General features: G+C 48.0%; 1 non-coding gene across 1 annotated transcript; it reads left to right on the top strand.

Moving 5' to 3' along the window:
* Positions 1–11,514: 11,514 nt before the first annotated feature.
* On the top strand, positions 11,515–11,680 carry LOC134986014 (U1 spliceosomal RNA). The gene has a single exon (XR_010192048.1). It is a non-coding gene; the product is annotated as a U1 spliceosomal RNA (small nuclear RNA).
* Positions 11,681–12,338: the final 658 nt, after the last annotated feature.

Here is a 12,338-nt window from a genome sequence, read left to right as displayed (position 1 = left end):
ACCTACACACGCACCGGAGGATAATCCTGTCTTCCAAGACCAGAATCTCACTCCATTGGTGGCTGCACAGTTCTCACCTCCTAGAGGGGCGAAGGTTCGGGATCCAGGACTGGATCATAGGGACCATGGATGCAACCCTCCGAGGCTGGGGAGCAGTCACACAGGGGGAAAACGTCCAAGGAAGATGGTCAAGTCGAGAAAGTTGTCTCCACATAAATGTTCTGGAGTTAAGGGCCATTTAATAACTGCAGACACAGTACGCACTGGGACGGGTGCCCAGCATCCTCTACGGACTAAGAGAAAAGGATTTACCGGTAGGTATTAAAATCCTATTTTCTCTAACGTCCTAGAGGATGCTGGGGACTCCGTAAGGACCATGGGGATAGACGGCTCCGCAGGAGACATGGGCACTTTAAGAAAGACTTTAGTTCTGGGTGTGCACTGGCTCCTCCCTCTATGCCCCTCCTCCATACCTCAGTTTGATACTGTGCCCAGTGGAGACTGGGTGCTTTTCAGGAGCTCTCCTGAGCTTTCTGACAGAAAGTATTTTGTTAGGTTTTTAATTTTCAGGGAGCACTGCTGGCAACAGACTCCCTGCATCGAGGGACTGAGGGGAGAGAAGCAGCCCTACTCTCCGAGTTGCAAGGTCCTGCTTCTTAAGCTACTGGACACCATTAGCTCCAAAGAGATTAGCTCCAAAGGGATTGGTACGCAGGATCTCACCCTCGCCGTCCGTCCCAGAGCCGCGCCGCCGTCCCCCTCGCAGAGCCGGAAGATAGAAGCCGGGTGAGTATGAGAAGAAAAGAAGACTTCAGAGGCGGCAGAGGACTTCATGATCTTCATTGAGGTAACGCACAGCACTGCAGCTGTGCGCCATTGCTCCCATACACCTCACATACTCCGGTCACTGTAAGGGTGCAGGGCGCAGGGGGGGCGCCCTGGGCTGCAATATAATAGAGATGAGCGCCGGAAATTTTTCGGGTTTTGTGTTTTGGTTTTGGGTTCGGTTCCGCGGCCGTGTTTTGGGTTCGACCGCGTTTTGGCAAAACCTCACCGGATTTTTTTTGTCGGATTCGGGTGTGTTTTGGATTCGGGTGTTTTTTTCCAAAAAACCTAAAAAACAGCTTAAATCATAGAATTTGGCGGTCATTTTGATCCCAAAGTATTATTAACCTCAAAAACCATAATTTCCACTCATTTTCAGTCTATTCTGAATACCTCACACCTCACAATATTATTTTTAGTCCTAAAATTTGCACCGAGGTCGCTGTGTGAGTAAGATAAGCGACCCTAGTGGCCGACACAAACACCGGGCCCATCTAGGAGTGGCACTGCAGTGTCACGCAGGATGGCCCTTCCAAAAAACCCTCCCCAAACAGCACATGACGCAAAGAAAAAAAGAGGCGCAATGAGGTAGCTGTGTGAGTAAGATTAGCGACCCTAGTGGCCGACACAAACACCGGGCCCATCTAGGAGTGGCACTGCAGTGTCACGCAGGATGTCCCTTCCAAAAAACCCTCCCCAAACAGCACATGACGCAAAGAAAAAAAGAGGCGCAATGAGGTAGCTGTGTGAGTAAGATAAGCGACCCTAGTGGCCGACACAAACACCGGGCCCATCTAGGAGTGGCACTGCAGTGTCACGCAGGATGTCCCTTCCAAAAAACCCTCCCCAAACAGCACATGACGCAAAGAAAAAAAGAGGCGCAATGAGGTAGCTGACTGTGTGAGTAAGATAAGCGACCCTAGTGGCCGACACAAACACCGGGCCCATCTAGGAGTGGCACTGCAGTGTCACGCAGGATGTCCCTTCCAAAAAACCCTCCCCAAACAGCACATGACGCAAAGAAAAAAAGAGGCGCAATGAGGTAGCTGACTGTGTGAGTAAGATAAGCGACCCTAGTGGCCGACACAAACACCGGGCCCATCTAGGAGTGGCACTGCAGTGTCACGCAGGATGTCCCTTCCAAAAAACCCTCCCCAAACAGCACATGACGCAAAGAAAAAAAGAGGCGCAATGAGGTAGCTGACTGTGTGAGTAAGATATCGACCCTAGTGGCCGACACAAACACCGGGCCCATCTAGGAGTGGCACTGCAGTGTCACGCAGGATGTCCCTTCCAAAAAACCCTCCCCAAACAGCACATGACGCAAAGAAAAAAAGAGGCGCAATGAGGTAGCTGACTGTGTGAGTAAGATAAGCGACCCTAGTGGCCGACACAAACACCGGGCCCATCTAGGAGTGGCACTGCAGTGTCACGCAGGATGTCCCTTCCAAAAAACCCTCCCCAAACAGCACATGACGCAAAGAAAAAAAGAGGCGCAATGAGGTAGCTGACTGTGTGAGTAAGATAAGCGACCCTAGTGGCCGACACAAACACCGGGCCCATCTAGGAGTGGCACTGCAGTGTCACGCAGGATGTCCCTTCCAAAAAACCCTCCCCAAACAGCACATGACGCAAAGAAAAAGAAAAGAAAAAAGAGGTGCAAGATGGAATTGTCCTTGGGCCCTCCCACCCACCCTTATGTTGTATAAACAGGACATGCACACTTTAACCAACCCATCATTTCAGTGACAGGGTCTGCCACACGACTGTGACTGATATGACGGGTTGGTTTGGACCCCCACCAAAAAAGAAGCAATTAATCTCTCCTTGCACAAACTGGCTCTACAGAGGCAAGATGTCCACCTCATCATCATCCTCCGATATATCACCGTGTACATCCCCCTCCTCACAGATTATCAATTCGTCCCCACTGGAATCCACCATCTCAGCTCCCTGTGTACTTTGTGGAGGCAATTGCTGCTGGTCAATGTCTCCACGGAGGAATTGATTATAATTCATTTTAATGAACATCATCTTCTCCACATTTTCTGGATGTAACCTCGTACGCCGATTGCTGACAAGGTGAGCGGCGGCACTAAACACTCTTTCGGAGTACACACTTGTGGAAGGGCAACTTAGGTAGAATAAAGCCAGTTTGTGCAAGGGCCTCCAAATTGCCTCTTTTTCCTGCCAGTATAAGTACGGACTGTGTGACGTGCCTACTTGGATGCGGTCACTCATATAATCCTCCACCATTCTTTCAATGGTGAGAGAATCATATGCAGTGACAGTAGACGACATGTCCGTAATCGTTGTCAGGTCCTTCAGTCCGGACCAGATGTCAGCATCAGCAGTCGCTCCAGACTGCCCTGCATCACCGCCAGCGGGTGGGCTCGGAATTCTGAGCCTTTTCCTCGCACCCCCAGTTGCGGGAGAATGTGAAGGAGGAGATGTTGTTGACAGGTCGCGTTCCGCTTGACTTGACAATTTACTCACCAGCAGGTGTTTGAACCCCAGCAGACTTGTGTCTGCCGGAAAGAGAGATCCAAGGTAGGCTTTAAATCTAGGATCGAGCACGGTGGCCAAAATGTAGTGCTCTGATTTCAACAGATTGACCACCCGTGAATCCTTGTTAAGCGAATTAAGGGCTCCATCCACAAGTCCCACATGCCTAGCGGAATCGCTCCGTGTTAGCTCCTCCTTCAATGTCTCCAGCTTCTTCTGCAAAAGCCTGATGAGGGGAATGACCTGACTCAGGCTGGCAGTGTCTGAACTGACTTCACGTGTGGCAAGTTCAAAGGGCATCAGAACCTTGCACAACGTTGAAATCATTCTCCACTGCGCTTGAGACAGGTGCATCCCACCTCCTATATCGTGCTCAATTGTATAGGCTTGAATGGCCTTTTGCTGCTCCTCCAACCTCTGAAGCATATACAGGGTTGAATTCCACCTCGTTACCACTTCTTGCTTCAGATGATGGCAGGGCAGGTTCAGTAGTTTTTGGTGGTGCTCCAGTTTTCTGTACGTGGTGCCTGTACGCCGAAAGTGTCCCGCAATTCTTCTGGCCACCGACAGCATCTCTTGCACGCCCCTGTCGTTTTTTAAAAAATTCTGCACCACCAAATTCAAGGTATGTGCAAAACATGGGACGTGCTGGAATTGGCCCAGATTTAATGCACACACAATATTGCTGGCGTTGTCCGATGCCACAAATCCACAGGAGAGTCCAATTGGGGTAAGCCATTCCGCGATGATCTTCCTCAGTTGCCGTAAGAGGTTTTCAGCTGTGTGCGTATTCTGGAAACCGGTGATACAAAGCGTAGCCTGCCTAGGAAAGAGTTGGCGTTTGCGAGATGCTGCTACTGGTGCCGCCGCTGCTGTTCTTGCGGCGGGAGTCCATACATCTACCCAGTGGGCTGTCACAGTCATATAGTCCTGACCCTGCCCTGCTCCACTTGTCCACATGTCCGTGGTTAAGTGGACATTAGGTACAGCTGCATTTTTTAGGACACTGGTGACTCTTTTTCTGAGGTCTGTGTACATTTTCGGTATCGCCTGCCTAGAGAAATGGAACCTAGATGGTATTTGGTACCGGGGACACAGTACCTCCAACAAGTCTCTAGTTGGCTCTGCAGTAATGATGGATACCGGAACCACGTTTCTCACCACCCAGGATGTCAAGGCCTCAGTTATCCGCTTTGCAGTAGGATGACTGCTGTGATATTTCATCTTCCTCGCAAAGGACTGTTGGACAGTCAATTGCTTGGTGGAAGTAGTAAAAGTGGTCTTACGACTTCCCCTCTGGGATGACCATCGACTCCCAGCAGCAACAACAGCAGCGCCAGCAGCAGTAGGCGTTACACGCAAGGATGCATCGGAGGAATCCCAGGCAGGAGAGGACTCGTCAGAATTGCCAGTGACATGGCCTGCAGGACTATTGGCATTCCTGGGGAAGGAGGAAATTGACACTGAGGGAGTTGGTGGGGTGGTTTGCGTGAGCTTGGTTACAAGAGGAAGGGATTTACTGGTCAGTGGACTGCTTCCGCTGTCGGCCCAAGTTTTTGAACTTGTCACTGACTTATTATGAATGCGCTGCAGGTGACGTATAAGGGAGGATGTTCCGAGGTGGTTAACGTCCTTACCCCTACTTATTACAGCTTGACAAAGGGAACACACGGCTTGACACCTGTTGTCCGCATTTCTGGTGAAATACTTCCACACCGAAGAGCTGATTTTTTTGGTATTTTCACAAGGCATGTCAACGGCCATATTCCTACCACGGACAACAGGTGTCTCCCCGGGTGCCTGACTTAAACAAACCACCTCACCATCAGAATCCTCCTGGTCAATTTCCTCCCCAGCGCCAGCAACACCCATATCCTCCTCATCCTGGTGTACTTCAACACTGACATCTTCAATCTGACTATCAGGAACTGGACTGCGGGTGCTCCTTCCATCACTTGCAGGGGGCGTGCAAATGGTGGAAGGCGCATGCTCTTCACGTCCAGTGTTGGGAAGGTCAGGCATCGCAACCGACACAATTGGAGTCGGACTCTCCTTGTGGATTTGGGATTTCGAAGAACGCACAGTTCTTTGCGGTGCTACTGCTTTTGCCAGCTTTAGTCTTTTCATTTTTCTAGCGAGAGGCTGAGTGCTTCCATCCTCATGTGAAGCTGAACCACTAGCCATGAACATAGGCCAGGGCCTCAGCCGTTCCTTGCCACTCCGTGTGGTAAATGGCATATTGGCAAGTTTACGCTTCTCCTCCGACAATTTTATTTTAGGTTTTGGAGTCCTTTTTTTACTGATATTTGGTGTTTTGGATTTGACATGCTCTGTACTATGACATTGGGCATCGGCCTTGGCAGACGACGTTGCTGGCATTTCATCGTCTCGGCCATGACTAGTGGCAGCAGCTTCAGCACGAGGTGGAAGTGGATCTTGATCTTTCCCTAATTTTGGAACCTCAACATTTTTGTTCTCCATATTTTAATAGGCACAACTAAAAGGCACCTCAGGTAAACAATGGAGATGGATGGATTGGATACTAGTATACAATTATGGACGGACTGCCGAGTGCCGACACAGAGGTAGCCACAGCCGTGAACTACCGCACTGTACTGTGTCTGCTGCTAATATATAGACTGGTTGATAAAGAGATAGTATACTCGTAACTAGTATGTATGTATAAAGAAAGAAAAAAAAACCACGGTTAGGTGGTATATACAATTATGGACGGGCTGCCGAGTGCCGACACAGAGGTAGCCACAGCCGTGAACTACCGCACTGTACTGTGTCTGCTGCTAATATAGACTGGTTGATAAAGAGATAGTATACTCGTAACTAGTATGTATGTATAAAGAAAGAAAAAAAAACCACGGTTAGGTGGTATATACAATTATGGACGGGCTGCCGAGTGCCGACACAGAGGTAGCCACAGCCGTGAACTACCGCACTGTACTGTGTCTGCTGCTAATATAGACTGGTTGATAAAGAGATAGTATACTCGTAACTAGTATGTATGTATAAAGAAAGAAAAAAAAACCACGGTTAGGTGGTATACAATTATGGACGGACTGCCTGCCGAGTGCAGACACAGAGGTAGCCACAGCCGTGAACTACCGTACTGTGTCTGCTGCGACTGGATGATAAATGATATAAAAAATATATATATATATCACTACTGCAGCCGGACAGGTATATATTATATATTATATAATGACGGACCTGCTGGACACTGTCTGTCAGCAGAATGAGTTTTATTTTTATAGAATAAAAAAAAAAAAAAAACACACAAGTGAAGTCACACGACGAGTGTTTAACTTTTTCAGGCAATCACAATATAAGTATACTACTAACTATACTGGTGGTCAGTGTGGTCAGGTCACTGGTCAGTCACACTGGCAGTGGCACTCCTGCAGCAAAAGTGTGCACTGTTTAATTTTAATATAATATGTACTCCTGGCTCCTGCTATAACCTATAACTGGCACTGCAGTAGTGCTCCCCAGTCTCCCCCACAATTATAAGCTGTGTGAGCTGAGCAGTCAGACAGATATATAATATATATAGATGATGCAGCACACTGGCCTGAGCCTGAGCAGTGCACTGCACAGTGCACACAGATATGGTATGTGACTGACTGAGTCACTGTGTGTATCGCTTTTTTCAGGCAGAGAACGGATATATTAAATAAACTGCACTGTGTGTCTGGTGGTCACTCACTATATAATATATTATGTACTCCTGGCTCCTGCTATAACCTATAACTGGCACTGCAGTAGTGCTCCCCAGTCTCCCCCACAATTATAAGCTGTGTGAGCTGAGCAGTCAGACAGATATATATAATATTATATATAGATAATAGATGATGCAGCACACTGGCCTGAGCCTGAGCAGTGCACACAGATATGGTATGTGACTGACTGAGTCACTGTGTGTATCGCTTTTTTCAGGCAGAGAACGGATATATTAAATAAACTGCACTGTGTGTCTGGTGGTCACTCACTATATAATATATTATGTACAGTACTCCTGGCTCCTGCTATAACCTATAACTGGCACTGCAGTAGTGCTCCCCAGTCTCCCCCACAATTATAAGCTGTGTGAGCTGAGCAGTCAGACAGATATATATAATATTATATATAGATAATAGATGATGCAGCACACTGGCCTGAGCCTGAGCAGTGCACACAGATATGGTATGTGACTGAGTCACTGTGTGCTGTGTATCGCTTTTTTCAGGCAGAGAACGGATTATAAAGTAAACTGCACTGTCCTCACTAGTAAACTCTCTCCACTCAGTCTCTACACTTCTACAGTAACAGTACTCCTCCTAGTCAGCTCCAGTAAATCTCTCTCAGTCTCTTATAATCTAAATGGAGAGGACGCCAGCCACGTCCTCTCCCTATCAATCTCAATGCACGTGTGAAAATGGCGGCGACGCGCGGCTCCTTATATAGAATCCGAGTCTCGCGAGAATCCGACAGCGTCATGATGACGTTCGGGCGCGCTCGGGTTAACCGAGCAAGGCGGGAAGATCCGAGTCTGCTCGGACCCGTGAAAAAAACCATGAAGTTCTGGCGGGTTCGGATTCAGAGAAACCGAACCCGCTCATCTCTACAATATAAACCTCTTTTTGGCAGAAATATAACATATATACAGCTGGGCACTGTATATATGTATGAGCCCCCGCCAATTGTACAGTTTAAGCGGGACAGAAGCCCGCCGCCGAGGGGGCGGGGCTTCTCCCTCAGCACTCACCTGCTCCATTTTTTCTCCACAGCACCGCTGAGAGGAAGCTCCCCAGACTCTCCCCTGCTTATACCACGGTAGACAAGAGGGTTGAAAAGAGAGGGGGGGGGGGGGCACATAATTTGGCGCAAATTACATACAGCAGCGCTACTGTGCAAACATTAAGTTACTGTGCTATTCCTGGGTTATATAGCGCTGGGGTATGTGCTGGCATACTCTCTCTCTGTCTCTCCAAAGGGCAGAGCCGGTCATAGGCATAGGCAAACTAGGCAATTGCCTAGGGCATTTGATATGCCTAGGGGCATCAGCAACTTCTGCTGATTAAAATGATATGCGGCATGCCTATATTCTGTGTGTAGCATTTCATATGCAGATACAGCCACAGTCTCACACAGTATATAGGCGTGCTGCATATCATTTTAATCAGCAGAAGCTGCGTGTGCATCCTAACAACATAGCAATGCAAATAAGATGCATTTTAATAAAAAAAAGGTGCCCCAACGTTAGCATTGAGGCAAGATTTATGAGGACACATCTGTACCCAAGCAGAGGCAGAGGTCACAGTGTTAGTGGCAGTGTGAGTGCTGTGTGCATGTGAGTGGGTTGATTGTGCAGTAGTGTTCGGAATATGAGTAAGGAGCATTATGTGTGTCATGTAAAAATGCATTAATAATGTGCAACATATGTGTAAGAGGCACTATGTGTGTCATTATGTGTATAAGGGCATTAATAATGTGCGGCATATGTGTAAGGGACATTGGTGGTCATTCCGAGTTGTTCGCTCGGTAATTTTCTTCGCATCGCAGCGATTTTCCGCTAATTGCGCATGCGCAAGGGTGGTCATTCCGAGTTGTTCGCTCTGTAATTTTCTTCGCATCGCAGCGATTTTCCGCTAATTGCGCATGCGCAATGTTCGCTCTGCGACTGCGCAAAGTAAATTTGCTATGCAGTTAGGTATTTTACTCACGGCATTACGAGGTTTTTTCTTTGTTCTGCTGATCGTAGTGTGATTGACAGGAAGTGGGTGTTTTTGGGCGGAAACTGGCCGTTTTATGGGTGTGTGTGAAAAAACGCTGCCGTTTCTGGGTAAAACGCGGGAGTGTCTGAAGAAACGGGGGAGTGTCTGGGCGAACGCTGGGTGTGTTTGTGACGTCAAACCAGGAACGAAACTGACTGAACTGATCGCAGTTGTCGAGTAAGTCTGGAGCTACTCAGAAACTGCTGAGAAGTGTCTATTCGCAATTCTGCTAATCTTTCGTTCGCAATTTTGATAAGCTAAGATTCACTCCCAGTAGGCGGCGGCTTAGCGTGTGCAATGCTGCTAAAAGCAGCTTGCGAGCTAACAACTCGGAATGAGGGCCATTATGTGTAAAAGGGCATTAATAAAGGTTGTCATAATGTCTAAGACGCATTATGTTTATAAGGACATTAATGATGTGTCTCATATGTGTAAGGGGCATTACTGTGTGGAATTATGTGTATAAATGCATTACTAATGTGTGGCATTATGTGTATAAGGTGCTCTAATATGTAGCGTTGCGTATAGAAAGGGCATTTACTGTGTCGTCTAATGTGAATAAAGAGCAATAGGGTGTGGTGTAATGTAAAATAAGGAGCAATTCAGTGTGATGTAATGTGAATAAGGAGCACTACTGTGAGAAGTAACGTTTATAAGGTAAAGTGATACTACTGTGGGATGTAATGTGAATTATGGACACTATCGCGTGATCAAATGTGAATAAAATTGCAGTACTGTGTGGCGGAATTTTAATTGGGGGTACTATTGTGTGGACATGCCCATTGCCAGCAAAAACACACCCCTTTTTGGACTGTGCGCCAAATGTGCGAACTGTTCCTGTTTAAAATATAGGGGGTACAAACACCAAAATAAGTACTGTTATGGGTGAGGGTTGATGGTGCTGGGAAAGAGGTGCAAGGTCAGAGGCGGAACCAGCGGTGGTGCTAGGGGGCACCAGGCAAAATCTTGCCTAGGGCATCATATTGGTTAGGGCCAGCTCTGCCAAAGGGCCTTGTGGGGGAAATGTCTTCAGTAAAAGCATTCCCTGTGTGTGTGGTGTGTCGGTACGCGTGTGTCGACATGTCTGAGGAAGAAGGCTATATTAGAGAGGAGCGGGAGCAAATGAATGTGGTGTCTCCGCCGACACCTGATTGGATGGATATGTGGAATGTTTTAAATGCTAGTGTAAACTCATTGCACAAAAGATTAGACAAGGCTGAAGCTTTGGGACAGTCAGGGTCTCAACCCATGCCTGATCCTATGTCGCAGGGACTGTCAGGGTCTCATAAGTGCCCACTATCCAGATTGTTGACACAGATACCGACACGGATTCTGACTCCAGTGTCGATTACGATGATGCAAAGTTACAGCCAAAATTGGCAAAATACATTTGATATTTGATTATGTCAATAAAAGATGTTTTGCACATCACAGAGGAGCTCCCTGTCCCTGACAAGAGGGTACATAAGTACAAGGGAAAGAAGCCTGAGGTAACCTTTTCCCCTCACACGAGCTGAACGAGTTATGTGAAAAAGCTTGGGAATCTCCTGCAGATTTCCAAAAGGATTCTTATGGCGTATCCTTTCCCATCAACGGATAGGTTACGATGGGAATCCTCCCCTTGGGTGGACAAAGCATTAACACGCTTATCCAAGAAGTTAGCCCTCCCGTCCCAGGATACGGCTACCCTCAAAGAGTCTGCTGACCGCAAACAGGAGATTACCCTGAAGTCCATTTATACACATTCAGGTACCTTACTCAGACCGGCAATTGCGTCGGCCTGGGTGTGTATGTGTAGTGCTGTAGCGGCATGGACGGATACCCTAGATAAGGATACTATTTTATTGCCCCTGGGGCATATAAGAGATGCTGTCCTATATATGTGTGTATGCAAACTACAGGTGCTGCTGCATGGCTCACACCCTTTTACTTGTCTTGTAGAGCAACTCTGGAGCTGTTACTGGGTCCAGCTGCTGCAAGAAATCAGCTTGAATGCTTCAGGGGCTGGGGCATGGCCAACATGAGCCCCACACTGATGGGGGTGTATAAAGCGATCTAGGGGTCATCCAAGCGCAACCCCACAAAGGCCGCCATGCCCTGCGTGACCATTTTCTCTTTTCATATGCAGACGAGGGTTGCAGCCAACTATACCCATTGCTTGGATGACATCACCATATGCGAACCAATCTGCTGCAGGCCTTCCCCCAGGAATGCTTGCACTAGTTGTTGCATTTGGTTTGTTGTTTGGGGGGTGCTTCAGTATTAGGCAGCCTTCTGCCCTCACACATTCGTCTGAAAATGTGTTCTCCCTGCAGTTGTTGTCCCCAGATGAGAGTTCCCTTGTGCTGCCTCAGTTGAATCTCCTTTACTTGACGGAGGTGTGCCTGAGCAGCGGCCCTCCCCAGCCCTATCTCAAATCATACTTATTTTGCTTAGGTGATACCATGGTCATGAAGATTGTTTTCCCAGGGTGAGGTTCATTCATTGCATTCTGGGTATGCTGACCTCTGTGATTTCCCCAAATGTGGGAATCTCAACTGCATAATTTGTGGTAGGGGGGGGGACTGCATTTGTGCTTTCCCCTGGTTGGCTCTGGTATAATTTAGATCTCATTGTCTCAGGTCTCTCTCCAGCCTAGTTTGCTGTCAGTTTCCACTTATCTTTTCTTGAGCCCCTCCCTTCTATGCCCTTGCGCACTATCCTGACTTCTCCCGTCTGCTTGCTTTGTGCCTTCCAACGCACAATGCGAACTACAGGTGGTGTTGCAGGGCCCACACCCTTTTATTTGCCTTACAGAGCAGCTCTGGAGCTGTTACAGTGCCCAGCTGCTGCAAGAAATCAGCTTGAATGCTTCAGGGGCTGGGGCATGGCCAACATGAGCCCCACACCAAAGGAGGGTGGGGGGTGTTCAATGCGAACTAGGGGTCATACAAGCGCCCCTTTTCTCTTTTCATATGCAGATGAGGGTTCCAGCCAACTTTGGCCCACTGCTTGGATGACATCACCGTATGCAAATCCGTCTGCTGCAGACCTTTCCCCAGGAATGCTTGTACTAGTTGTTGCATATGGTTTGATGTTTGAGGGTGCTTCAGTATTAGGCAGCCTTCCGCCCTCTCATTTTCATCTGAAAAGATGTGGTCTCCCTGCAGTTGTTGTCCCCAGACAAGAGTTCCCTTGTGCTTCCTCAGTTGAATCTCCTTAACTTGACGGGGGTGTGCTCGAGCAGCCGCCCTCCACAGCCCT

Source organism: Pseudophryne corroboree (genome assembly GCF_028390025.1).
Source record: "Pseudophryne corroboree isolate aPseCor3 chromosome 7 unlocalized genomic scaffold, aPseCor3.hap2 SUPER_7_unloc_2, whole genome shotgun sequence".
Lineage (NCBI taxonomy): Eukaryota > Metazoa > Chordata > Amphibia > Anura > Myobatrachidae > Pseudophryne > Pseudophryne corroboree.
The sequence above is the reverse complement of the archived record's forward strand: the minus strand, read 5'-3'. Positions and strand labels throughout refer to the sequence as shown.